Source organism: Mytilus galloprovincialis, chromosome 1, assembly GCF_965363235.1.
Source record: "Mytilus galloprovincialis chromosome 1, xbMytGall1.hap1.1, whole genome shotgun sequence".
NCBI lineage: Eukaryota > Metazoa > Mollusca > Bivalvia > Mytilida > Mytilidae > Mytilus > Mytilus galloprovincialis.
Window position 1 is genome coordinate 71529506 of NC_134838.1, and position 6029 is coordinate 71535534.

General features: G+C 33.6%; 1 long non-coding RNA gene across 1 annotated transcript; it reads right to left on the reverse strand.

The window, feature by feature from the left end:
* Positions 1–235: 235 nt before the first annotated feature.
* On the reverse strand, positions 236–2304 carry LOC143043948 (uncharacterized). The gene is made up of 3 exons (XR_012968594.1): positions 2207–2304; positions 1294–1403; positions 236–810 (listed from the first exon to the last, which is right to left on the reverse strand). It is a non-coding gene; the product is annotated as an uncharacterized LOC143043948 (long non-coding RNA).
* Positions 2305–6029: the final 3725 nt, after the last annotated feature.

A 6029-nucleotide genomic window follows, 5' to 3' on the forward strand; every position in this document is an offset into this window, starting at 1 on the left:
AGCATACCAATACACTTGCCCTAATTGACCTTTCCCTTGAAAATCGATAAAGCGAAGGTTTGTTTTGTCAACATGATCCAATGGTAATGCTTATGTTTTTCTAATGTTGTCTCAAGCTCATCAACCCAAAATGCATACATTAAATACAAAAACATATCCACATTTTGGTACGAATACATATTGCCTGACCAAACATAGCCCTTAAAGCAACCACCACTTGGATATTGAAAGAATGAGGATGTATCACATGTACTTCCGCCAAAGATATCAACCAATGAGGTTATACACATATCCTCAGTGATTGATATAATCTTGCATCCAGTTCATGTTAAGTTATGGGCATAGAAAACTCTATAGTCCATACAGTATGTTTGCAGGCCAATCTCAAATTACACCACTAGTAAGGCTTTCCCTTAAGGAATAGTATTCCCAATACTCAAAACAAAAATATCTTCAACACTTTTTATTAAATACTATTCCATAATTACTTTAAAACACTACTAAACATTTCAAGATACGTGTACACAGTTCTTTATAAAAAGTTCATAATTCAATAAATTCTCATGAATTTGACCACATACAGACTTTTAAAAGTTGAGTTAAGGCAATGAACTCATATCAAAATGAACATTGTCATTATTTTAATAACATCTTCAGCATGTGGAAAGCTTGTAAGCAAAGGGACTTCACCTCCAAGTGTTATCTATGCTGGCTTGTCTCTTGCTTTACTGTTGTTGAATCAAACACACTCTTTACTTCCTAATCAAGAACATTGACAATTCTATTTCCACTTGATTCTTCACATGTCTGCTGAAAATATATTAACCAATAACAAATTGTTTATTTGTACTTAAGACAGCATTAGTCACACTTTGAAAAGGAAAAATCCCTTTGCCTACAATTCACGTGGAAAACCACTAGGGAATCAGTGTCCCTCGAACTGTAGACAAAGAAATTTAAATTAAAATTTTTAACCATACATAAAATTTAAGTATACATTTGTACTAGTATAAAAAATCATTCAACATTATATTTATTAAATAAAACAAAACAAAACAAAACAAAAATATTGCAATTGTTTAATCTCCCAAGACAAAAAGATTTTTGTGACATATTTCAACACATCAATGAAAGTATATACACATCCAATAGTAAACATCATGAAATTACGGACAAATTATTAGATTTACTTTTAAATTGGTTCATTTGAACATAAAGCTGCTTCCATCACAGATACATTATTTTCCTATTTTCAGAAATCAAAACATTACTTAAATTACAATTTATTCTCACCATATTCTGATCAGAAAAAATCCTTTCCTTTTAGGTTGTTCGAACTCATTGATATGAATCATCGTGCAATGTCATATCGCTTCTCCTTCATTCATTGTAGGTAACACCATCTGAAAACAAAAACATTCTATTCAATTCTATGTACAATCAAACAGACCGCTGAACGCGGACCTCGACGAAGACACCTTATAATTCAATACACATCACTAGCTCCGGTAAACAGCATTAATATCAAGTGACATCTCACACTAAATTATTCCACTTTCTCAATAAGTCTATTCTTTTCTTACAAAGTCTTTAAAGAGCATTTTCTATCAGTATGCACGATGTAATAATCAATGAAGAGTCCACAACACTCAAAAGTAACAAAAGAAACTATTTACCCTGTATAAACAATTTATTATTCTCCTTTCAACTATAGGTTTCCAAAATGGCCAGAGCCCCCACTTCCACATATATTTTATATAGCGATAGCACTTTGCCCCGCACGGCACAACACATATCTGACCACCTGGGTTGATAATAACTACCCAAGGTCTAAATCCCAAAACATTTTGCCACCAAGGTCAAACATTACCATCTAGTTCTATCAAGAAGCCGCCAAGGCGAATATAAATGACCACCAAGGTCTTAACGCCCCCAATGCTAGTATTTTTAATTCAATGTTGCCACCAAGACAAATGTGAAAAATCATCAAAATAACCAACTAGGTCTATTGCCACCAAGGCATATATAAATGACCACCTAGGTCTATTGCCACCAAAGCATATATAAATGACCACCTAGGTCTATTGCCACCAAGGCATATATAAATGACCACCTAGGTCTTTTGCCACCAAGGCATATATAAATGACCACCAAGGTCTTAAAGCCACCAAGGCAAATGTAAGTAAAAGTTAAAGAATATAGTTACTTTGCCGACAACACGTGGAGCACGACCTTCCCACAGCTTGGATATTGAAAGAATGAGGATGTATCACATGTACTTCCGCCAAAGATATCAACCAATGAGGTTATCTGGCACATTCTCTTCAGACATTATCACCGTTTGTCAATGGAAGACATCTCCTTGATCATGTATAAAATATTTGAGGTCTGGAGCTGGCATGTTTTTAACTGCTAGTAGTTCTTTACTAATCTATGTTCTATTGTCATTTTGCTTAGTTTCTTTTGTTACCTATTCTGAAATCAGACTCGGATTTCTTTTAAACTAAGTTTTACTATGCGTATGGTTGTGTGTTTCTTTATTCTTCTTTGGCTAGAGGGATAGGAGTGTTGAGATCTCACAAAACATGTTTAACCCCGCCGTATTTTTGCGCCTGTCCCAAGTCAGGAGCCTCTGGCCTTTGTTCGTCTTGTATGTTTTTAAATTGTTGTTGATTTATATTTGTTGAAGTCTAGTGTGAATTCCATTTTCACCGAACAACTCTATTTAGGGTGTGCTGAGGACCATATTCAGGTGTGTGATTTTCTCGTTGCGTTGAAGACCCATGTAAGGCCTTCAGCTGTTATCTGCTCTATGGTCAGATTGTTGTCTCTTTGAAATATTCTGCATTTCCATTTTCCATTTTATTTTTCCTAGATACAACAAAATTGATGTATACAGTATCGAACTATATATAATATATACACCATATAACTTTTAGTGGACATGACTTAATCAACAAAGATTTTTTTTGGAAAATATTTGGTAAAGGGTTTATTTGCTGATCATTTAAGGAAAAGGGAGCGGAATTTTTTTTAACCTAATTTTTACTACGAACAACCAAAACTAAAGTCACTTCTAACCTCTCATTAAATCTGTCAGAATCTGTCAGGAGAACTGTTCTAGGACCATACGTAGAACTGTCAGCCTGACACCTTTTAGTCAGTTCTAGCTAGAACAGTTCTAATTATAACCTAGAAATGATTTGGTCAGTTCTACCCTAGAACAATTTTAGACAGTTCTACGGTTATAATTAATTTCAAATTCTACGGCTAGAATTGATTTATAAATTCTACGGCTAAAATTGATTTATAAATTATACGACTAAAATTGATTTATAAGTTTTAAGAACTCTTTGTCTAAATATAAAGACTTCAGCAAAATAGCGATTAATATTATATAGAGTTTTGCTATTTTGCCGGTTTTATTTCAGATTTATAATCGGCAAGAGAACATGTTTAACCCCGCCCTATATTGCATGTATGTGCCTGTTCCAAGTCAGGAGCCTGTTATATAGTGATTTTCTTTTGTTGATGTGTTACATAAATTATTTGTTTTTCTTTTATTTTTTGTACATAAATTAGGCCGTTAGTATTAGGGGGGGCATCGTTATTTGAATTGTTTTACATTTGTCATTCCGGGAGTCAGGATGGCTCGTTATCACATAACAAAAAATATCTGACCTCATTAACCAAATGTAATAACTTGTTTCCATATCCACAAATGTGATATCTGTTTACGAGTAGTTTTCATACCTCGGACGCATCAATATAAACCGACATTATTTGCTCTTTCTTTCTGCAAATCCATATAGCTGCACAGTACTTCAGTTATAATTTTAGGTCAAGAGGGACTGTAATATACAAGTTATACAAAGAGGGGGGGTTCCCAACCCAGAGTAAAACGGAGGGTGGGGGTCCAACTATATGCGCCCATTCAAATGCATTGATCTTCCCAAAAAGGGGGGTTGCAACCCCTGGACCCCCCCCCCTGGATCCGCCAATGAGCATGTCCTTTTTTTCAAAATATTGAATCATAAACAAAAATCAGTAGTTTTCATACATCCGACTGAGTTGTGTAATAAAATCTTTTGACTGCATCAACCAAAACTTACATTATTTGCTTTTTTATGTAGATCTATATAGCTGCACAGTAATTCAGTTATAATTTTAGGTCAAGAGGGACTGTAGTATATAAATTACTGTAATATTGGAAATTAATGACCACAATTTTTTTTCCGCATCAATTGAGAATGCCAGCATTTCCTATTTTTATTCAAAATATCGCATCAGAAACAAATATCAGTAGTTTTCATACCTCAGACTGACTGGTATACATGGATTAACAAAATTATATGTCTGCATCAATCAAAACTGACCATATTTTCAGCATCAACCAAAACTGACCATATTTGACCGCATCAACCAAAACTGACCATATTTGCTCTTTTTTATGTAACTCTTATAGTCACATAGTAAATCTGTAATATTTTTATGTAAGGATGGATTTTATAATCATGATAATACAAATGATAGAAATATTGGAACACAATATTGCCTAATTTCTTTAGCATCAATTTAGAGTGCCAGGATGTCCTCTTTTTATTCGTAATATTGCATCATAAACAAATATCAGTAGTTTTCATACCTCAGACTGACTGGTATAACAAAATTATTTGTCCACATCAACCAAAACTGACATCAGATAATATTTGACAGCATCAACCAAAACTGACCAAATGTGACAGCGTCAACCAAAACTGATCATATTTACACTTTATGATGTAAATCTTAATATATATATATAGCCGCATATTAAATCACTTATAGTTACATATCATGATGGATTGTATAATTCAAATGACAGCAATATTGGAACACATCGGCTACAAAAAATTTTCCACATCAATTTAGAGTACCAGCAAGTCCTCTTTTTATTCAAAATATTGAATTGTAAACAAAGGAGTAGGTTCGGTAAGGGCCGATTTTGGCCTAAAATTTCAAGTTCATCTAACGAAAGTTTTTGGACACTTTTTAAACACTTAAGTGTCTATTTCAATTGATTCGATTAGTTTATGTGAAAGATTTTAACTGATTTAGTCATTAAAAACGCTCTGATTCAAGCTTAAATATGAAAAATCTGTCAAATATGCCAAAAAACGTCAAAAATGAATGTGGCCGCATCCGTGTTCATCCTCAACCTTTATATATGTTTTGTATTATCATCAAATACAACTGACTTTTCAATATTATGAATGAACACGAATGCGGCCACTTTCATTGTAGACGGAAACCGTCTAAAAACTGACCAAAATGGTAAAATTTTGAAGATTTCAGTAAGCTTGACTTAATGATGCTAAAACGCGATATTTGTGCATTGTATCGTCAAGAACAGCGCATATTTATGTAGCAGAAGCATTTTACTTTCCAAAATATAGCTTAAAGATTGCATTTTCACAATTTTCTAAAACTGCTATATCTTGGGGCCAAAAAGGGGTCTTAGTGAACCTACTCCTTTCAGTAGTTTCGATATATCAGACTGAGTCGTTTTAACAATTTTTTTGACCGCATCAACAAAAACTGAACATATCTACACTTAATCATGTAAATATATATGTCCTCATTGTAAACCAATAATATTTCTATGTCAGGACAGATCGCATGATAAAAATGACACCAACTTTGGAACACAATACACCTTATCGCTAATCCCGGCTGACCCGGCCATTTGAACTTTTGAAGCATAAAACAATCACTTTTCCATTGTGGCGTCAGATATTTTGTTTTATGACGTCAAAATTTTACGGGAACCTGTGTGATATCCAGTAATGGCGGACAAATAGCCATAAGGTGTATTAATACCATAAATAAAAAATTATCGCGCCGTTATTTTCTCTCTGTATCCATAATCATGATAATAATGAACCGTCACTAGAGTGAATTTTTAAGTCAATAGTTTGTGATGTTTTTTTAAAACAAAACTATTTAACGGCATCATCAAACACTCACATGACTGATTCATATACTTTATT